Below are 23,791 nucleotides of genomic sequence, written 5' to 3'. Positions count from 1 at the left end.
GGGAGTGAATCCAAAGAAAGAGTCTCCTAACACCAGGCCACTCACTAGGACGGAGCTAAGGTGGACGGGAGGTGACACAACCTGGGCCAGAGCTGGGATAGAGAGAGCAGTATGGGGTGGGGGTGGGGAGCAGTTGGACTGCCTCACTCATAAAGCCGCATAAAGTTTGAGCCACGCCTGAGGCCACCAGTCACATGTGCCAGCCCAAATGCAAACCTATCAGCAAGTAACCTTTATTCAAACCCTGCCAAGTACCAAGCTCTACACTAGCTGCTGGGGCCACTAGGGTGAATGGGACACTCATTCCTGGCCCTCAAACAGCAAACAATGTCGCGGGAGGACAGACCTGGAGTACGTAATCACAAGGACGTAAACAAATAATGACAAGTCTGCCGAGAGCTTTGAAGGGTGTTCTATCTTTGCTTTGCACTTAGTGTTCAGGTGCATGTAAATGCAACAATCCACTGTCACGTGGCTCCTGGGGAAAAAGTGCAGCTTTGACATGGTGAGAATAAAATCAGATTTCCGCTGGGATGTAACAAGTACATAGTCTGTGCTCCTACTGCCACCCCTACATTAGTGTCACGAAGGAGGACCATTCGGGGCTCATAAAACCCCACCTTCTACCTCTAATTCCCATTTGCCCTTGAATGCTAAGTTCACTCAACTGCCAACGCGTCCGGGAAACCTCCCCATGAGGGTGGTCATAACTCCCCAGGCACGTCTCCAGAGCTCATATTATATAGCCCGTGCAGCCACAGGTTTCTTTCTTTGCCTACGCCCTGACAAAGGATGAGTTGCCCGAAGGCAGGACACATCTTTTCCTTGTCACTGCATCCTAGGGAGCTAACACTATACAGCACCCAATAAACATTTGTCAAATTAGTGAATTCCACACGCGTTTTTGCTCCAGCTTTAAAAAGAAAAGTGAGCTAATGATATACAATAAACTGCATATATTTAAAGGATACCATATATATAGACATATATAGATGTATTTATATATATCAAAGCTTCATATATACCCATAGATATCCATAAATCATATATACCCATAAAACCATCACCACAATCAAGATAGTGAATGTCTCCATCACCCCAAAAGTTTTGTCATGTCCCTTATAATCAATCCCTTTTCCCACCTGCCTCTCCCTACTCTCCACCCTCCCGTTCCCAAGCAACCACTGTTTTTTTCTGTCACCACAGTTAACTTGCACTTTCAATAATTTTTGTAAAGGAATCATAGAGTATGTACTTTTTAAAGCATCTTTATTAAGATATAATTCGTATACCATAGATGCACCCACTGAAGTATACAAGTCAATCGCTTTTAGTATATTTACAGAGTTGTACAATCATCACTACAAGTAAGTTTAGAATATTTCAATCTCACCAACAAGAAACTCTGCGCCCATTATTGGTCATTCCCGACCCGACCCCCAAGCCCCTAGCCCTAGGCAACCACTAATCTACTTTCTTTCTCTGTTGATTTGTCCATTGCAGACATTTCATATAAATTTAATCATACAACATGTGGTCTTTTGTGGCTAGCTTCTTTCACTTAACACAGTGTTTTCAGGGTTTATCCATACTGTAGTGTGTATCAATACTGCATTAATATTCTAGTGTATGGATATGCCACATTTCATCTATCCATTCATTAGTTCATGGTCATTTGGGTTGCTTCCACTTTTTGGCTATTATGAATAATGCTGTTATAAATACTCATGTACAAGTTTCTGTATGAATGTTTTCAATTCCCTTGGCATATACGTGGGAGTGGAATTACTGGATCATACGGTAGCTCTATGTTTAACATTTTCAGGAACTGCCAAACTGTTTTCCAAAGTAGTTGGACCATTTTCCATTCTCCCCAGACAGTATAAGAATTCCAATCAGAGGGTAAGGGGGGAGTGGGAGGTAGATGAGGGTAAAGGGGATCAAATATATGGTGATGGAAGGAGAACTGACTCTGGGTGGTGAACACACAATGTGATTTATAGATGATGTAATATAGAATTGTACACCTGAAATCTATGTAACTTAACTAACAATTGTCACCCAATAAACTTTAATTTAAAAAAAAAAAGAATTCCAAATGTCTCCAACATGCTACCAACACCTGCTACTATCATTTTTATTATTATTATTATTGCCATCCTAGTGAGTGTGAACTGCTATCTCACTGTAGTTTTGATTTGCATTTCCCTGATGGCTAATGATGTTAATTAAGCATCTTTTCAAGTGCTTACTGGCCATTTATATGTCTTCTTTTGGAGAAATGTTCACTCAAATCTCTTGCCCATTTTTCCATTGGGTCATTTGTCTTTTTATTATTGAGTTATAAGCATTCTTCATATATTATGGATACAAATCCTTTATAGATATATGATTTGCAAATACTTCCTCAAATTATGTAGTTGTTTTTTTTTCACTTTTCTGATGGTATCATTTGCAGCATAAAAGATTTTAGTTTTAAGGTAGTCCAATTTATCTATATTTTCCTTTTGTACTCTTTTTGACTAGCATAACTACTTTTACTCAGCATGACTACTTTGTGATTCATGCACGCTGTTGCATTATCAATAGTTCATCTGTCTTTTTAAGAAAAAAGAATTGAATCATTATGTTGTACACTTGAAACTAATATGGCGTGTTAGCTGTAATCGAACATTTTTTAAAAAGCAAAAAATGTTATGTTAAAATCATTATAAATTCACAGAAAACTATAAAGATAGTACAGAGACATTCTGTATAGGCCTCCTCCAGTTTCTCCATTGGCTTCATCTTACATAGCAAGGGCTCACTATCAAATCCAGGAGATTTACACTGATACAAAGCACGTGTTTAATTCTGTGTCATTTTGTCACGTGTAGATTCATGTAACCAATACCACATTCAAAATGCAGAACTGTCCTGTCACCACAGAGCTCTCTCTTGTGCTATCCCTTTATACTCACACCACCCCCATAGCCACCGAGCTCTTCTCTTTTCTAATAATGACGTCATTTCAAGACTGTCATATAAATAGAATGATACAGTATGTGATCTTTTGAGGTTGGCTTTTTCCACTTAGCAAAATATCTTTGAGATCCTTGTACGTTGTTGCATATGTAAATAGTTCGTTTCTTTTCATTGATGAATATTATCCATTGTGTGGATACACCACATCACTCCTTTCCCATTTTTTTACTCAGTCTTAGCTGACAGACTAAGGGAGGACAAAAAATAAGAGATAAAGACACGGATCTAGATATAAGGGAGAAAATCTTCAGTTTATTTTGCACAGCAGTGCTGGACATGGCTGTCTGGAAAACTGAGGACACAAATCACAAAAAACTGAGGACACAAAGAGAATTGGAAATGCAGATCAGCCAGTGCCACCAGCTCGAGAAAGGTACCAGGTTGTGGTGTCACCTGAACAAAAGGAGGCAGATGAAAAGCAGAAGTAGTCAAAGCCTGAGTAATGCAGACACCAGCTCTTGTAAGCTCAGAAATAATCTCATACACAACAGACTCAAAGCTCCTGCCTCCTCCAGCCCAGCAACGCCACAAGTGCTCTCCGCCCCAGGCTCCTGGGCCTGGGTGGCTGCCTTCTTCCCTCCGATCCTGACCCTCGCTCAACAAGCCTGTACGGCAGTCCTGCATCAGCTCTGTTTTCTGGCCTACAATGAACCAGAGGTCACATGTGAAGAGTAGAGGTGTTTTTCTCAGGATGGCAGCCAGAAAGCTAATTTAATCTTGAGCATAAAAAAATAGTTACACCAAATCAATGCAGTAAGAATAGCTCTCTTGTCAATGATGTGAGAACCAGGCGCAGGTCTGAGACACTGCTGTGCTGGTCACAGTGAAGGCAGTGATGCCACATCTGTCATTTATGGCCCAGGGCTGCTCCCATCCCAGCCTGGTTCTGAGGCATTCTGGAAAGTTAAACGTCCTCAGGAGGGCCTTATTCTATTATATTACTGTTGACATGCAGCAGCCTACCCGTCTGTCTCCTCGTACCTGCCCCTAAAGAAAGGAGAGTCTGTGAGACGGATCCTTTCAGGGACTTTGCTTCACCTTTGTGCTCACACCTTATGTCTCCCTGTTTAGCCCCAAAGGATGGCTGGTTAGTCAATGACGGGTAAGATTCCTCAAAGGAGGAACAACCTAAGACAGGTACAGGCACATAGGCGGCCATCAGGAGAACTCACGGGGTTGATAGAGGTGGGCATAGACCCCTACCTTCCCCTGGCTAAGGAGAGCTTCTGCCTCTGTGGCTGTATTCCTTCCCACAACCTGCTTGGGAAGAGATTCAGGGATGTGATAACATCAGTTCTCCATCTATTCATATCAGTAAGTTTCAGCATAAAGGTTTTGTCCCTTGGGGAGGTACATACAACAATTACTAAGACATCCTGGGACTTTTGGTTCCGGCTGCGTGCAGAGGTTTCCTAGTATAATGTATGAAAGTCACAGACCCTGGAGGAAACAATGTTACTTCCTTGTTTGAACATCAGTAAAAGCCACACGGTGGCCTGATTCGGGGCTCTCAGTCCTTTGAGGCTGTGACACCCTTGCCCCCTAGTGCATAAGTCTCTTGACTTCTGTTTCTTTCTTAACCCTTCAACGCCCCTTCTCGTTCTCTCACTGCCCGTGTTGCGCTGGATGCGACATATTACTATTATGAAATTTTAGTATTATTAAAAGTGGATAATTCTGTTCCCAGTGCCCCTTCCTTAATTTTATAGGAAGTGGGATTATATGGTTTTCATGGATACATTTTATTTATTGATATATGTAAAGCATCATGCCCTTAAATACTCACAATCCAACTGGGAGAGAAGACATGTAAGTCCAGCTATCATCTGAATAGCTATTTGAGTGTGATGTGGGAAGGAAGGGAGGAAGACAGTAGTAAAGTCACCGTCATGACTAAACCTCACAGTGCAGAGAATGCCTTGGCTGACTCTAAGTGTGCATTAGTTGGGTCCTTCCATTTTGGGAAAGAAGTAAGCAGACTTCTCCCAACCCCAAGGTAAAAGGCTGTTTAGGATAAGAGGTTTCTTCTTTATATGCATGGTTTACAGCTAATATTGTATCATAGCCAGAGTTCTGGGTCTCACCTAAAGAACAAGAAGATAGTATTTTCTGGCTCTTAATTAGAAATTGCTGTATAGAATTGGGGTGGGGGGAAAAGATGGCAAAAGTTTTTGACTTTCTTTTTTAAATTTACTGTTTGTTTTTGTATGCATTATACATGCACATAGGGTAAATAGTTAAATGGTCAAGACATTTTTTAAAATCCTTAATCCCCTAGGCCCTTTTTCTTTTCACTCAATTTCCTGTTCTGCAGAAGAACCCACTTTCCATTGTATTAGCTGATAGTTTTACTATTGATCTCCATATTTAAATGTCATGCTCAAATCACCATGTATTCTGATATTTCAGTTTTAGGCATTATCCATTGCCCTCTGAGAATTTAGCTCTTTTTCCCTCCTCACCTCCAATGTCACATGCACATCCCACACTTTTTCCCATTGCCCCATCCTCCCAATAAATTCATATTGTCATTTTGGTTAGATAATTATCTGTGTTTGTAGTATTATAACTAAATAAAGAGCATCACAGCTTAGTTATATATTATACTATGGCTACTTTTCCGTTTGTGTAGTGTTTCCCTTATAGCTATTAATGGTCTTCATCTTTTCATTGGCTTAGTTTACTTATCACTAATTTTGTCTTTTTTAATTTTATTGAGGAACATTGGGGAACAGTGTGTTTCTCCAGGGCCCATCAGCTCCAAGTTGTTGTCCTTCAATCTAGTTGTGAAGGGTGCAGCTCAGCTCTAAGTCCAGTTGCCGTTTTCAGTCTTTAGTTGCAGGGGGCACAGCCCATCATCCCATGTGAAAATTGAACTGGCAACCCTGCTGCTGGGAGCTCACGTTCTAACCAACTGAGTCATCCAGCCACCCCTACTTATCACTAATTTGACTCCAAACTCTCCCACAGGTAAATGTCTCTTTTTAAAATATGAAAAATATTACTTAGCCTATCAATTGCACTACTATGAAAAAGTCTCTCCTGGAGAGTTCTAAACTGTTTCATTGCCAGCTATGCATGTATGGAAGTCTCTGCCCTGGCATTCCTGGGAAGTCACATCACTTAGTATTTGGGTTAGATCCCCGATGGATTCCTAAATCCCATGTCTTCCACCCTCTTGGTTTACTCCTTTTTGATGGTAGAAGACATCCTTTAATAGCTTTCTGAGAAAGGATATATGGGAACAAAATTTTTGAGACCTAATGTTTACTCTTATACTCAATAGCTTGGCTGGGTGTAAAATTCTAGATTAGAAATCATTTATCTCAGAATTTTGGAAGCATTTCTCCAGTCTTCTCTTACTGTTGAGAAGTGAAAAGCATTCAGATCCTTCATCCTTAGAAATGAAACTGTTTTTTCTCTCTAGAAACTCTTTTTCCACAATATTCTAAAACTTCATAATAATGTACCTTTTGCTGTGGTTCTGTTTTTATCCATTGTAGTAGGCTTTCAATAAATCCTTTCAATCTGGAAATTTATGTCCTTCATCTCAAGGAAATTATCTCTCTTTCTTTCTCTCTTCCTCTCTCTCATCTCAATAATAGACTTGTTCTATTCTATGAACCCAGGACAGAGGAAAACCCTAGTCAAAAGCAACAAACTAAAGGCAATAGAAAAGGAAGTCGGTAGCTCAACCCCTAGGATCTTCGGTGGGACAAGAAAGAGACACTCAAGGAAAGGGTTTGGAAATAAGTGTGTTTCACAGGCCACAGGTCCTAAATCCCTGGTTATTCTATGCTTAGCCTTAACTCTCTCTAGCTCCCCATCCTCCTTAGCTCCCCAGTCTCTAGAGCCCTCAGCCACACTCCTTTCCCCTCTGTCATTTCTGTCCCTTTGGAACATCTATTCCAGGTTCCAGAAGCTGGAGCGTCACCTAATATGCCTCCTACCAAAGGGAAGTGACGAAGGGAAAAACCATTCCCATGTTAGCAAGGTACTTCTGGCATTCTAGGAGACCAGCTTCTGCAGAGCTGTTAGAACCTCACCAGCATACTTTTAATATTCGGTGGGTTAAATAGACATGTGGCTCCTCTAGGAAGCTGCTCATTATTCATAAAATAATTTCTGTTGGAAAATGCACCCCAACTTCTAATAACCTTATACAGCATGGCTTACTCCTAAACTTGGGAAGGCTGAAAAAGTTTTTAAAAAATAAATAAATGGCCAGTTCTGCAGGTGGATGAAAGCCTAGAGGTAAATAAAGGACTAAAATGAGTCTTTTTCCTTTTTATAACAGTGAAAAAAATCATTGCTCTCTGTTGGTACTTTATGGGTCTATCCAAACTGACTTTGTTCTATGCAGAATTGCAGATGATGTATTAAAATTGAATTTAAAAAAGACTCTACCCTCAAACCTATGTTTCTGTACTCTTAATTCCTAGCGAAAGGTCATTAGGCCTTTGTTAGGCCTCTCATCTGGAACTCCACTCAGCAATGATGGGACATGCTGATCATGGAAGACAGGCCGATATGGATATAGACACATTGACTCTCTGACATCTTTCCCCTTCCCCCTCTTTAATGCCAAATATAGAAAAAGAAAAGGGTAAAAAGGCATGAGCTGAATGAATACATAGAGGTAATAACTATTGAGGAAGGAGACAAATCAGGGAAAACCATTAATAATTGAAAAGAGAATTCTTAAAAATGGAGACTTTCAAAGTTATATTAGTAAAAGATCTTCTTGGTCCATTTTCCCCCCCAGTTTTACTGATACATAATTGACAGATAACATTGTAGTAAAGTGTATAACACAATGATTTGATATGTGTATATGTTGAGAAATGAGTACCACAATACGTTAACATCCATCACCTCACATAGTTACTGGGTTATTTCTCTGATGGTTCCTCCCTCTTCATTTTCCATTCTGTTTCCCAGATCTTCTGTTATTCAAGTGTTGGACTACTGGACTAATCTAATTTTCTTGTTTTTCGCTCCTATTTTCTGTCACTTTATGAGAGATTTCTTCAACTTTTATCTTCTATCCCTTTTGTTTAATTTTAATTTGCTATCAAACTTCTAATTTCTATGGATTTTTTTGCTCTCTAAATGTTCCTTTTTTAATAGCATTCTGTTATATTCCATCAATGTAATATCTTCTCTTATTTTCTGAGAATATCAACAATAGATATATTTTTAAGTTTTCTTCTCCATCGTTGGTCTTTGTTTCCCCATTTATTGGTGTTTGCCTGCCTTTCATATTAGAAATATATGACAATCCTCAGATGCCTGCTTATATTTCAGAGTGGGGCCCTAGAAAACGGATTAAAAGGTTTGTGTCTACAAGTGGGGTTGTCAGCTATGAGAATTCACAGTAGGATGGCCTCTCTGGAGGTCATGTTGAAAACTCCACGGTGTCATCAACTTTAGGAATGTCCTTCTGGACGATTCAGAGTTCCCACGGAAGTCCTCAGTTTCCCGTCTGGAGAACACTGATATCATTCAGCAATCAAGTAGGGAGGATGAAGGTCTCAACAGTCAGTGTATAAACTTTCCCTGAAGCTCCTTTTTCATATGGTACCTCTGCCTCCCACTGTCCCTGGTGTCTCCCAATCCAGAGAGTCTGTTTTAGCAATAAACAAGGCTTCTGTGAGTGGAGGGTGTGTAGTGACCCAGCTTCATAGAAGGAGAATGGGGGGGGGGGCAGAGGGGAGGAGGTCTAAATGCTTTTTAAACAAATTTTCAACCACCCCGCTTTTTCTTAGCCCTCCTTCATCCTCACTTCTAATGGCACTTATTGCCACTATTGCCTGAGTTTTGTAGGGTGGGAGAGAAAGTATTCTGTTATAAATCAAATTTTTTTTAGATTTCCCCTCTTTCGCCTCAGGAGCTATTGTGAGTCTGCTAAGTCAAGCATTGCTACTCAGCTTTCAAATTTTTTATTATCCTTCTTTAATTCTCTTTGTCCTTATGGATTTATGCCCTAAAAAACCTTTCCTTTGCTGTTGCTTCAGTGGGGTTTCAGGAGTGATCAAATGTAAATGTGTGTGTTTAGTCAGCCATGTTTAACAATCGTCTGCAAAGGCGATTAGGACTTGCTGGCTTTGGCCCACGCTGACCCCCATGAAACTGAAAAATGTTCCTACATCTTCAAAGCCAAGAGCGCAGAGCAGTGCAGTAGTAATAAATAACAATACTACCTCAAAGTGGGTATTATCACCAGTAAGCAGACAAGGAAATTGAAGTCCAAGATCAGAGAAACAGTGTGCAGTCAGGCCAGAACCCACAGGCTCTCTGATTCCAATGCCATGCCACACTAAATTGTCCACTTGCAAACTTCAGTGCATATCAGAATCACTTCGAAGGAGTTTAACACAGTGTTGCATCTCAACCCCAGAGTTTCTGATTCAGTAGGTCTTGGCTGGGCCCTAGAGATTTTGTATTTCTGGCAAGTGCCCAGCTGATACTGTTACTGCTGGGAACTTTGAGAAGCCTGGTACTATGGCTTTCTCTCTTCTGTTGCAATGGATGTTTTATTTCACAATATTTTGTCAAACTCTCTGGACATAAACATTGGTTTTGATTTGTTCTTCATGGTCAAGGCTGGTTGGATTATTTGATTTTGCCCCCCTTTCTTTTAGAGTAGGTTTAGACAGGTCAAAAGGAAAGAGTGGCTTATCTAGAAAAAGCCCATTTTTTAAATATAGATTATAACATAGTCTCCCCCCCTGCAAACAAACATATCTCTCTTTCTCTCTGGAAAACCTGATGCAGTGCAGTCCTTTCCAATTCCTGCTTTTAAATCAGACACTGCCTGAAATTCAATATCCATTAAAATTTTGCCTTACTGCTATTTATTTTAATGAGACCTTTTGAAGAAATGAAGAAAAAGACTCTTTTTAATATAAATGTCCCTTAAACTAAGATCACCAGTGTTATGATCCTTAATTTCCCATTAGCCATCTGATTAGGACAAACTTTTCATTAAGTCAGGTAGCTGCACTGGTTGGTTTTTGGGGAAGGTCATTAGCATACAACATTGGCACTGGGAGTTCAAAGCAGTCCGGACACACCTTCTCACTTCCAACACATTAATGAGATACAGCAAGCAGGGTCTAAAAGGGCAGAGGAGCTCAGAAGTTGAATCGTCTGCTTTCTATGTCAAGAGCATCCCAGCAAGTCCTGGGAGGTGGCCCCAGTGACTTCTGTACCCATAGTATTATCTCATGATAAGGAAAGAAAGATGGAGTCTGCAGAGTTAGATTCTCCTGGGTACAAATTCCAGCTCAGCCACTTAGAGCTGTGTGGTCAGAGGCAAATTACTTCTTTTTCCCTTTGTTTCTATCAGTCTGACAAAAAGGAAAAACACCTGCTCACTTCCCTGGGTTGTTGGGGGAATTAAATAAAATACCACTTGAAAGTACCCAGACTATTGGGCTGGAACGTAGAGACCCTTGGTGTTATTTTCTCTTTCAGTTAATTGTCCTGAAGTCAACTGTCAAGAACACACACATCAGAGAACATTTAGTTAAGACGGTAACCTGGAACATCAGCCTGAGTGGTGACTATTGTCTTTTCATTGCACAAATGGACTCAAATTTTATCATTACAGGAAAATATTGGAGTCCAGAGTCAGATGTTTTAAACCAAGCTCATCATGCACAGAGGCCTTCAAAGAAATGTCTAAAATCCATAAACGCTAATAACTTTGACACATCAACTTAAATACTGACTACATAATGATTTTGAATGAGGCTCCCCATGGATTGGGAAGGACTGAACAATAAGTGTAAGCATGGGAGGAGCGGGAGTGGGGAGAAAACAAGGCCTGGGTACTAGACTTAGTCCTTATTCCATTTCATCTGGCCTACCTGACAGCAACACATCTAATTCTGTCAATGTAGTATTCTTAGTCTTTGCTGCTGTTACCCCTTTTGCTCATTCCGATGTGATAATGATGGCGTGGGTGTGAGGGTAATGTTTATATTGGCATGGTAACAGGCAACTAACTTTTACATCTCGTTTCCTTTGACTTGAAATCCATAGCTATGAAACTTGTTGTCTGGGAAGAAACGGGTAGTTACCAATGGGGTGGAAAAGAAGTAACTAACTACTCACGGCCGTGCCAGCAGATCAATGGGGCACAGGACAGGGCAGAGTGTGCTTTGGGGACAAGAAGCTGCCAGTGGGAATCCCAGTTTCACTACCAACTCAGGATAATCATTCACCCTCTCTAAGTATCATTTTATATAATGAGTTAATAATTATCTTTCATAAGTGAGATAATGCTTATCACAATATTTGGTACATAATAAAAGTCGATAAATAATAACAATAAAGCAGGTTGGTTAAGGACCATCTCTACATTCTCTAGGTTCTTAATTCAACAAATATTAACTGGATATTCAGGTGAGTCAAATGCTCTTCTGGGAAGCAACATGGTATAATAAAAATAAGACTCTGAAGAGAAGGAACTCAAGGTTTGAATTATTGTTCCAGCCACTAATTCAAGTTCTAAGAGCCTCCATTTCCTCCTTTATGAAAGGGAAAGGATAATCTCCACCTCTCAGGGTTTCTGTGAAGAGTCAATGAATTAACATGACAAAAGCGAACCACAATGCTGGCAATTCATCCATCAGTCACCCCTGGATTCTAGTCTCCTCAGCCTTGGCTTTGAGTGGATACATCCTACTATATGATACATAGGCTTGTGCTTTTCCTTAAATGGAAGACTTTCTGGAGGGCAGAAATTGTGGTGGGGTCATTTCGGGGCATGTTTCTTTGCATTGAGTGGGTGTTCAGTAAATGCTATTGAGTAAATCTTGAAGAGACTGTCCCAAAGACATGAGTATGCTCAGGTTCAGTTATACAAGGTGTGGGGACAGAGCCCCAGAGAGCAGTTTCCAGGCTCTCGGCCTCATGTGGAAAGGTGCTGGCTCAGGTAGTAAATGGCCATCAACTGTGATTGGATGGCCGTCAGCTGTGGCTAGTTAGCTGTTAGCTGTAACCATTGAGCCATTGGCCACTAATATAACTGCCGTGGCTGTGCTAGCAGCAAATGGGGACTAGCAAGAAGATGGTGGCTGAGCCTGCAAGAGCAGATTGCAGTTAACAGGGTGGATTGCAGCTAGCAAGTGGGGTTGGTTGGTTGTGGATTGCAGAGACAAGTGGACAGTGGGTTGCGGATGGTGTGGCTCTGTGGGGACAGAGCCAGGAGTGCAGTTTCCAGGCTCTTGGCCTCACGTGGAAAGGTGCTGGCTCAGGTAGTAAATGGCCATCAACTGTGAATGGATGGCCATCAGCTGTGGCTAGTTGGCCATCAGCTGTAACCAGTGAGCCATTGGCCACTAATATAACTGCCGTGGCTACGCTAGCAGCGAATGGGGGCTAGCAAGAAGATGGTGGCTGAGCTAGCAAGAGCGGATTGCAGAGAGGCAGATGTCACCAGAGAGAATATAGTGATATGACTCCCCTATCTACGGCTCCGTGGGTGTTCCCTTTTGGCCTCACCATGTCCTGCGTTCTTATGTGGGTAACGGGACCAGAGACCCCGCATGACACTGTGGGGACAGAGCCCCGGAGGGTGGTTTGCAGGCTCTCGGCCTCAGTGGAGGAGTGCTGGCTCGGGTGGTGGATGGCCGTCGGCTGTGGCTGGTTGGCCGTCAGCTGTAGCCAGTTAGCCAACTGGCCGCTGATATAACTGCTGCGGCTACGGAGGAGAGTGGAGGAGAGTGAAAGAGAGTCGTCGGTGGGTTGCAGACAAAACGGACAGCAGGTCGCACGTCCAGTGAATCCAGCCTCCAGTGAGACCGTAGTGGTATGACTCCCCTACCTATGGCTCCGTGGGTGTTCCTTTTTGGCCTCACCATATCCTGCGTTATGTGGGGAGCGGGACCAGAGACCCTGCAGGCCTCCCCGCACGACAATACCCTGCATGACAGCAACCCCACAGGTTAGCAATACAGTAGTGTTTCCCCTTATCCGTGGTTTCACTTTCTGTGGTCAACCATGATCTGAAAATATTAAATGGAAAATTCCAGAAATAAACAATTCTTAAGTTTTAAATTGCGCTCCTTTCTAAGCAGTCTGATGAACTCTAGTGCCGCCCCCTCCATCCCACCCAGAATGTGAATTCTCCCTTTCTCCAGCATATCCACACTGTAGATGCTCTGCTTAGTAGCTGTCTCAGCTATCAGATTAACTGTCGTGCTTGTGTTCAAGAGTAGTGATGCTGGTAATTCAGATTGTCAAAGAGAAGCTGTGAAGTGCTTCCTTTAAGTGAAAAGGTGTGTATGTATAGGAATAGTGTATTTTAGAATTTAAAAAAAGTATATTTTTTCCTATAGTATACATTATATAGAGTTTGGTACTATCCATGGTTTCAGGCATCCACTAGAGGTCTTAAAACATATTCCCCCTAAATAATGGGGACTGCTGTACCTTGATGCATGGGACACTTTGATGGAAATGACTACAGTTCATTTCCAAATTTCCTGTGAGCACTATCCCTTATTCCTCTTCAAGCTGGACAGCTATTGCCCTGGGCACAGAAAGTGCCCTCCAAATTACAGAATATAAAACACTCATAATTCCCTATTATATAACAAGAAAAGCCTGAAAACTCATTTACTATCATGCTAAAAATAGCATAAATTCCTGTACCACACTGACACTCTGCTGTGTTGGTGAACAGTCACTTAACAAGCAAAATTGTTACAGGGGAGACAGCAGGTTATTTTCAGCTGCTTCTCATCTGTCAAATAAAACAACAGTTCCCACTCCATGCTAAACATTAACAATGGAGTCTGTGCAACCTCATTTCCACCAGTGCTTTAATAGCACCACAGATAAAAGCAGAGCAATTTCCACAGGCAATTACTTCTGCAAATGAATCAAGAAGGTCAGACACAGGTTGAAAAGGTCTCCAAATAATTCGCTACTTGCACTTATTTCATGCTTGCTGAGTTCTTGATTGCAAAGAAACAACCACTTAGTTACAGTTGTACCTGGCTAAAGGTAGACTTACAGGTTTGCAAACCCAGGTCTTGCTTTACAACATAATGAGAGATAGGTTTTATATTTCTCCAGTATGGATCTTTAAAGAGAATCTAATTAATAAAGCCATTTAAAATAACACATAATTTTAAATAAATAAAATCAGAAATGAAAGAAAAGTGACAACTGACACCACACAAAGGATTATGAGAAAATATTACAAACAACTATATGCCAACATATTGGAAAATCTGGAAAAAAATGGATAAATTCATAGAAACATACAATCTTCCAAGACTGAATCAGGAAGAAACAGAAAATCTGAACCGACCAATTACTACTAATGAAATTGAATCAGTAATTTAAAAACTCCCAACAAACAAAAGTCCTGGACTGGATGGCTTCACAGGTGAATTTTACCAAACATTCAAAGAAGAATTAATACTTATCCTTCTTAAACTATTCCAAAAAATTCAAGAGGAGAGAAAGTTCCCAAGCTCATTTTACAAGGCCACCATTATCCTAATTACAAAACCAGACAAACACATTACCAAAAAGAAATTTTAGGCCAATATCCCTGATGAACATAGATGCAAAAATCCTTAACAAAATATTAGCAAACCAAATATAGCAATACATTAAAAAGATCATACACCATGATCAAGCGGGATTTATTCCTGGGATGTAAGGTTGGTTCAATATCCGTAAATCAATTAACATGATACACCACATAAACAAAATGAAAGATAAAAATTGTATGATCATATCAATAGATGCAGAAAAAGCATTTGACAAAATCCAGAATCTATTTATAATAAAAATTCTCAGCAAAGTGGGAATAGAGGGAACATACCTCAACATAAAGGCCATATATGACAAACCCATCGCTAACCTCCTATCAGTAGGGAAAAGCTAAAAGTGTTCTCCTTAAGATCAAAAACAAATCAATGATGCCCACTTTCACCACTTTTATTCAACATAGTATTGGAAGTCCTAGCCACAGCAATCAGATAAGAAAAAGAAATAAAAGTCATCCAAATTGGAAATAAAGAAGTAAAACTGTCATTATTTGCAGATGACATGATACTATATATAGAGAGAACCTGAAAGATTCCACACAAAAAACTATTAGAACAGATAAATGAATTAAGTAAAGTGGCAGGATACAAAATTAATATTCAGAAATTGGTTACATTTTTATACACATATAATGAACTGCCAGAAAGATAAATTAAGAAAACAATTCCATTTACAATTGTATTAAAAACAAACAAACAAACAAAACCTAGGAATAAATTTAACAAAGAGGTAAAAGACCTGTACTCAGAAAACTATGAGACACTGAAGAAAGAAATCGAAGAAGATACAAATAAATGGAAGCATATACCATGTTCGTGGATAGGAACAATTAACATAGTTAAAATGTCTATGCTACGCAAAGCAATCTATACATTCAATGCAATGCCTATCAAAATCCCAATGGCATTTTTTACAGAACTAGAACAAATAATCTTAAAATTTATATGGAACTGCAAAAGACCCCTAATGACCACAATCTTGAGAAGTAAAACAAAATTTGAGGTATCATGTTGCCTGATATGAAACTATACTACAAGCCTATACTAATCAAAACAGCATGGTATTGGCATAAAAACAGACACATAGAACAATGGAACAGAATAGAGAGCCCATGCCTATATCTATGACAAAGGAGCAAGAACATATAGTGGGGTAAAGACAGTCTATTCAAGAAATGGTGTTGGGAAACTTGACAGATACATGCAAGAAAAAGGAAGGAAGGAAGGAAGGAAGGAAGGAAGGAAGGAAGGAAGGAAGGAAGGAAGGAAGGAAGGAAGGAAGGGGAAGGAGGGAGGGAGGGAGGGAAGAGAGAGAGAGAGAAATTAGGACACATTGCACCATATATAAGAATAAACTCAAGATAGATTAAAGACTTAAATGTAAGACCCAAAACCATAAAACTAGAAGAAAACATAGGCAGCAAATTCTCTGACATTGCTCTTAGTGATATTTTTTTCTGATATATCTTCTCAGGTAAGGGAAACAAAAGAAAAAATAAGTGGAACTACATCAAACCAAAAAGTTTTTGTACAGCAAAAGAAACCCATAAAACGAAAACACAGACTACTGCATGAGAGAAGATATTTGCCAATGATATATCTGATAAGGGGTTAATATCAAAAAAATTTTCAAAACTCATACAACTCAACACCAAATCCAATTTAAAAAATGGGCAGAGAATGTGAATAGACATTTCTCCCAAGAGGACATACAGATGGCCAATAGTCATATGAAAAGATGCTCAACATCACTAATCATCAGAGAAATGCAAATTAAAACCACAATAAAATATCACCTCACACCTGTGATTTGGCTATCGTCAATAAATCAACACTCAACAAGTGTTGCCAAGGATGCAGAGAAAAGGAAACCCTCGTGCACTGTTGGTGGGATTGCAAATTGGTGCAGCCTCTATGGAAAACAGTATGGAGGTTCCTCAAAAAATTAAAAATAGAACTACCTTATGACCCAGGAATTCCACTTCTGGGTATTTATCTGAAGAAATCCAAAACACTAATTTGAGAAGATATATGCACCCCTATGTTCACTGCAGCACTATTTACAACAGCCAAGATATGGATGCAACACAAGTGCCCATCAAAAGATGAATGGGTAAAGAAGAGGTTGTACATATGTATGATGGAATATTACTTGGTCACAAAAAAAGAATGAAATCTTAGCATTTGCAACAACATGGATGGACCTGGAAGGTATTATGCTCAGTGAAATAAGTCAGACAGAGAAAGACAAATACCATATGATCTCACTTATATGTGGAATCTAAAGAACAAAATAAATGAACAATCAAAATAGAAACAGACTCCTCATAGATACATAGAACAAACAGATGGTTGCCAGAGGGGAGAGGGCTTGGGGAGCTGGGTGAAAAAGGTGAAGGGATTAAGAAATGCAAATTGGTAGTTACAAAATAGTCACGGGGATGATAGAAAGTATAGCACAGAGAATATAGTCAATAATGTTGCAACAACTGTATATAGTGCCAGGTGGGTACTAGATTAATGGGGGGCACTGTATAAATTATGTAAATGTCTATCCACTATGCTGTACACCTGAAACTAATATAAAATAATATTGAATGCTAACTATAAATGAAAACATAAATAATTTTTAAAATAACACATATTTTTTTAAAGCCATTTAAACAAGTGTGTTAACCTTAACTGGACTCATTTTCCAATAGTCCTTATGTCTGCTCCTAAAGGTATATGCTCTCACAGAGCTCAAATTTCATTTTTCTCCTACAGCTCAAAAGGAAAAAAAGGAAAAACTTCAGAAAGCACTGCTGTCACCATGGTGAACTAGATGGGAACAGCTCAATGACTGCACAGAGTGCCCATGAAAGAAATACCTCTTCCAATAATAATAACAGAAACAATTTGAAATCACTTTTTCCACTGTTGATACTCTGATCTCAGCACCTGATCTCAACATCTTTGATTTTCCTCCCTGAACAACCATCACTCTCTTAGACTTTCAAAGGCAGAATTGGAGTTTTTAGTTGCTAAGTGACACTGTAGGTCATAGTGCCTCTCTCCACATTGCCTCCAAAGTGACAATTACCCACAAGGATAGATCCCCCAGCTTCCCACTGCACAGGACGCCCATACAGAGAGCCGTGAACTGTCATACTGGACAGAGCTTTCCTTCCCTTGTGAGTCAGTGGCCCTAATCCTGACTCTCATAGCTATAAGGCAGGTGACTTCACCACTTCGGGAACAGGAGGCCCAAATAGTTGTTGAATGAAAGAATAAATTAATTAATAATAACAGTAATAATAACAACTTGTACTTACATAGCTTTTACGATGTGCGAGTCATTGTCATAAGCACATTGCATCCATGATTTAATGGTAGATACTATTATTATCTTCGTTTTACTGAGGAAGAATCTGAGTTGAAGAATGTTTAAGTGACTCACCCAAAGTCACACAGCTGGTAAGTGGCAGATGGAGGATTCACACGCAGGCAGGCTGGCTCGGGAACCCACTCCACCACTGCACCAGGCGCCTCTCTAAATACATGTCTACTGTGTGCCAGACACTGTTCCAATGCTTCATATTCACTGACTCATTTAAATCTCTTAACAGTTCTATTAAGTAAGGACTATCATTGCAGATCAGCACAGAGAGGTCAAGTAACTTGGCCAAGGTCACACAGCTAGTAAGCTAGGAGCTATATTCAAACCCAGGCAGTCCAGATACAAAGTACATGTCCTTTACAGAAGGGTTTCTCAGCCTCAGCACTACTGATATTTGGGGCCTCCTAATTCTTTGCTGTGGGAAGCTGTCTTTTTTTTTAATGTTAAGATTTTATTTACAAAGCTTCTTTGTTGTACAGAAAGTAAAAGTGCTGTTACAATCTCAGTGTAACTGGTGGCCACAGACAGTTGACTCAGTCATCACAACTATCCCTGCTACAGCAAGTCTTACATGCAAACCTAACAACACTTAAAATAGTGTTGGGGTGAAGTCTCCAAGCCTCGTGGGGATTTCCAAGAGGGACTAAACGGAGGAAAGCAGAATGGCACAGGAACTATTCTTTGGCTCTTTGGGAGGTGGGTGTCCTGGGGTTTGTATGACAGCTCCCTTTACAAAAAAACAAAAGAAAGCTACCAAAGCCATATGAGCCATCCAACCAGTATGAAACAGTTCTTTTTGTCAGGTTGTTTAGGGTCTTAATCATCTTCTCCGTCATCATCTGCTTCTCTCTTCCTGTTTGCACCTTGCCTGCTTTCTTCCTCCTCTCCGTCTCCATCCTGTTCATCGAGTTCTCCACCATGTCCAAATTCTTCTCTCTCCCCATCGACTTCACCTTCGTCACCACACTCCTGCTCATCGCCTCCTCCTCCATCCCCCTCTTCTTCCTCGACACCACGCACTTTGGCATCTAAGTCGGGGGCTTCTCCATCCTCTTGGTCACAGCCATCCAGGTAGGTCAGCTGGGGCAGGAACCTGCAGACGCCCTCGGAAGTCGTTCAGGCGAGCAACCTCACAGCTGAGGCTTTTCAGACATTCCAATTGTTCAAAGGTTCCCCGGTGCTGAGACCTTTCAGTTTGTTTCCACTGAAGTTCAGATGTGTGAGGTTTAGAAGTTTTTCTGCCGACCTGTCCAGACCTCCAAAGATCCTATTGTCACTGAGCGCAAGCTTTTTCCATATAGGTAGTTCGAGGAAATCAAGTCAACGTTTATTAAACGGAGGAACTCTAAATTCCCGAATTCAGCTGTGAAGCCCTCAATTTCCCCATCCTTTGACTTGCAGTGTCCAGGACAAGTTCATAAACAGGTACCTCAGCTCCAGGTGACCCCCTTCTTTGCGTCCACGTGTCCCTCTTCAACCTTAACTTCCCGCAGTGAGGCTGTCCAAAAGGTCCTGCCGGGGTGGAGGCCGGAGCATGACCCAGGCGGTGAGCGGAGCCCCGGAGCCAAATTACCCAGCGGAGTGGAGAGAAACCAGGGAGGAAAAGGGGGCTGGAGTGCAGTGCTGGTCTCACCATTGTAAAAACATTTAAGGAAAACAGTGTGATGTCTTGATGAAACGGATTGTAAAACAACAGGCTTAGCCAAAAAATACTTACTGGTCATTGGGTACTGATGATTAAAAAAATAAAAGAGGGGGAGTAATTACTTGGAGAAATTAATAATTAAGTTGGTGAATGAACTTTTTTCCCCCAGTTGAGAAGAAATAATCATAGACTAGATTCACCTTTTACAGAGACTAGAAAAATATCAGTTATTTTTTCTTTTGTCCCTTGAAGATTAAGAAACTGTGTAGACAAAAAGGTAGTTTTAGGCCTTGAAATTAGCAAGGTCATGTTTTTCATGGAGAGAGACAGATAAAGAGGGCTGGCCAAGGGTCAGGAGGAAGACATGGAACCTTCGCCAGCGGTGTGAACAGCCAAGCTTTTAGTCTCTGCCATGACACCTACTATAGCCCAAGGGTCCTGGGCTTCCTGTCCTGAATCGCTAGGCCTGCAAGATAGTCAAGGTTACCCTGAGGGTCGAGGGAAAAATGAAAATTAAGCTTAGCAGTGGCAGATATGTTGAACTTAGGGAGGAAGAAAACACCACCATTCAACTTGTACTTAGCGATTTGATAACGTATTTTACATAGCTTAATAAATCTGTCCAAAAAATAGCAATTAGAAATCATTGGGTTCTACTCTCCTGTTGATCGTGTTGTGGGTAATAGAAAGGGCCTGAGTGGTGAGTTTCTCCAGATTTCTGCTTCAGTGTCACCACAGCTTCACCACTGAACGTGGTGTCGCTCTCAGGGACTGTAAGAATCGTGCTTCGAAAAACGGAATCGGCCTTGAGAGAAGCAGAAGAAACAGCCCCCAGAGAACCTGCTGGAGGGGCACAGCTGAGGCTAGAAGAAAGCCCGGGGGAAGGTGTTCTAGGCCGTGGAGCTAGACAAAGAGGCACAAGGCAGGGATGAGGACAGCATGGGTTAGAAGACAGGCGGGGCTGTGTACCTGCAACACACATATATGGAGACAAAGTCTGCATCTAACTGACCCCATTTGGGGAACTGAGCAACGAAAAGCCTCCTCCTGCATGAGAAGATGCCAGAACTGAGGTCTTGAGCTATTCTGGCAAGTGAGGGAGCAGAGGGTGGATGGAAAATCCCAGGCTAAGGGAATAGCATGGCCGAGGCAGGAAGGTTGAGAGAACAAAGCCTGTCCGGGGAACTGGAAGTCTCTCAGCAAGGCTGGTGCCCTGGATTCATGGATGGCGGTGGGGCCGCGCTAGAGAGGAAGCTGGGCTGGACCAAGACCCACACGATGACGGGCGCCCTTGGGTTTTATCCTGAAGGTGGTGGAGCTCCTAATCTACAGCTGGTATCTGTCTCTGCCCTTGGACTCGGCAGACATGACAACCTCAACCAGCAGAGCAGGATTCGGACGCTGCTCTGCTCATGGGTTCCAGGGGAGGGGTCAGAGCAGCCCTGCAACTGGGGCCCATGCTAACAGCTGGTTCACCAACCATCTTGGTGTTTATGAGTGACACAGGGGTCTTGCCATACCTTTCAAACTGCTAATTTGGTTTGCTAAGACAGAGTATCAATAGACATTACAGAATTGTCAGCTGCTAATTCTGATACAAAATGCTGCCTAGTAAAAGTTTTCACATTGCCATCGCTTCTGTAGCTTTTGAAATGTTTTCTGACTTCATTCAGCACATGGGAAGGAGTCTCAGAAAGATGTGCTCGTGGGGAGGTGGGGAGAGGTCTACAAGTTATACCGGTGCTAGTAAAGAGAAGACCCAAAGCACGTCCTCACCCCTCCCTTAGACATTGCTCCCCTCAGGCAGATAGGCGGGGTCAGAGATCCTGGTCCCATAACAGCCTCCACTTTTCTTCTAACATTTATATTTCAGCTCCACTCAGAGGGGCTCTTCTGAGCCAATGGACCCTCTGGATGCCTCCCTGAATCTGAACAGAAGAATGCAGAGAACATTAGCAGTGACAGACTCGGCCCTAGGAAGGTCACTATGACATTGTCATCAATATGAGGAGGAAAAGGGACATTCTGAGGGGCCCAGGCTTGTAGAAAGAGCAGGTAAATAGTCTATATTCTGCCCTGAGAAGCATGATTTAAACCCTGTGCTGCTCCCCAGTGGGGCTCATGGGGCGCTCCTGGGGGAAAAGGCTGTGAGGTCAGCCCTGGGGGCGGGGGGTGTATTTTATCACTGACATCATTTAGAACTGCCAGCTCGTGGCGATAATAGAAATAGTCCAACTTTCAGTTGATATTTTTTTAGGTTGGTGCAAAAGTAATTGTGATTTAAAGCGTTAAAAATAATTGCAAAAACCACAATTACTTTTGCACCAACCTAATAATACTTTTAAATTCTCTACAGACAATCCACTAGTATGGATCACTCCCCCCTGATCTCGCTTTTGGGGTGGTCCTGCTCCTCCCTGGTCTCTGGTTACAACAAATGGGCCGGGGTGTCAGAATGATAAAACTGATAAAATGGGATTTTGCTGAGGCCCATTTGGTACTTGGTTGTTTTAATTAGCAGCCGTATACGTTCTGCTGCTGCTGAAACTGCAAATCGTGTGCCTTCTTTGGAACTAAAAAGCTGTCAACTATTTATTTAGTCGCAACTGAATGGGCTTTCAATCACTTCAGTCTAATGGACAAACTTGACCTTTTCATTCCTTCATTTATTCCACAAACGTTTACCTAGCACTTCCCTTGTACTTGGCATGGTGGTAGCACTCAGATGCACTGTCCAATAAGACGTGGTCCCCAGTGACTAAACATGTGAGACATGGTGTGGTCAGGGGGCAATCTAGACTGGGGGTGGCGGAGGTGGCAGGGCATGAAGCAAGCCCAGTGCAGAGTTTTGGAAGATGCATGGTTGTTGGCGGTGTGGTGATGGAGTGGGGAAGGAAGACTCCCCGGTAAAGGCAATTGCGTCAGGCCTGGGCCACAGCGAGTGGGGTGGGGGGTGAGAGAGACAGCTGGGCTGGAGGGCAGGGGCCTGAGACTTGCTTGGATTTGCCCTTCGTCGGGACCTACCACACCACTAGCATGTACTATGGACTCATGGACACGTTCAGAGCTTCATTAAATATAACGAGGGGATGGGGACTACCCTTTGCTGAAGAATTTCCACATACTCAGTTAGTTCCACCATTTAACTTTGGTTAAGTCCTAGCAGAGTGATGAAATCACTGCAGATAATCAGCCAACTGGTCAAAGAACATGGACCTACTAACTCTCCACTGACTTTTCTTACCTGTCCTACCACGCAGGCTAAACACTTCAGCGTCAGTTCTGCATCCCTCTTGCCTCACCCTTTTCAATGTGGTTCCCTGAACCCTCTACTTGTGATACGTCTCTGCTGCCCTTTTCTCCATTCCACTCCTGCTGTTTCTTCTAGTGTTCAGAACGAGTCCTTCTCAAAGGTCCAGATTTCAGTCTTTCCCGCAAACCCATCCTCTCTTCAGTCCCTCCGAAACCACGTCACATCCTGCCTCTTCCACACTGCAGTGGCCATCTTTCCAAAACACGTTCTGATCCTACCATTTCCAGCTCCAAACTTCAGAGGTTCCCCCCTGAACGCAGTGTCCAGTCCACGCTCCTAAACACGGTGCCCAAGCACATGGCTGCAAACTGCCTCTGCGCACCTGTCTTCCATTCCTCGCTCTCACCCAGCTTGCTTCCAACATCCCTGAGTCCTCCCTGTCCTCATATGCACCCTGCCTTCAGGATACACCCCTGGGACCTGTGCCGTCACATGGTCTCAGTCCTCAGAAAGTCCCATGCTTGGTGGAAGGCTCTGATGTCACGCTCTTGAAATTTTTAATGATTTCTGAACAAGGGGCTTAGCATTTCCATTTTGCACCGAGTCTCACAAATTGTGTTGCTGATTCTGCCTGTTCTTCATCCTTATCTTTACTCATGTTGTTCTCTCCATAGAAAGACCTTCACCTACCCATTCCTCCCTGCTAGAACCTGACCCCTTTCAAGGCCCAGCTCAAGGCCTGGCCAGCCTCCCCAAGCCTGAAGCAGGCTCCCCCTCTGGGCTCCCAAAGCACTTTGCTTTTACTTTGATTTCAGCACTTGTCACACATAACTCACAATTCAGTTATTTGCAAACATGACTCATCCCCCCACCAAAAGGACAGGCAAACTTCTCTCAGATGGGGGTGGGAGGTA

At 42.0% G+C, this 23,791-nt stretch overlaps 1 protein-coding gene across 3 annotated transcripts in view; it reads right to left on the bottom strand.

Annotated features, from left to right (window-relative positions):
- KCNH1 (potassium voltage-gated channel subfamily H member 1) overlaps nt 1-23,791 on the bottom strand; it is a 333,308-nt gene that overhangs the window by 102,980 nt on the left and 206,537 nt on the right. The window lies entirely within an intron of this gene.

This window comes from Rhinolophus sinicus, linkage group LG17 (genome assembly GCF_036562045.2).
Source record: "Rhinolophus sinicus isolate RSC01 linkage group LG17, ASM3656204v1, whole genome shotgun sequence".
Lineage (NCBI taxonomy): Eukaryota > Metazoa > Chordata > Mammalia > Chiroptera > Rhinolophidae > Rhinolophus > Rhinolophus sinicus.
This window is presented reverse-complemented; position numbering and strand designations above follow the sequence as displayed.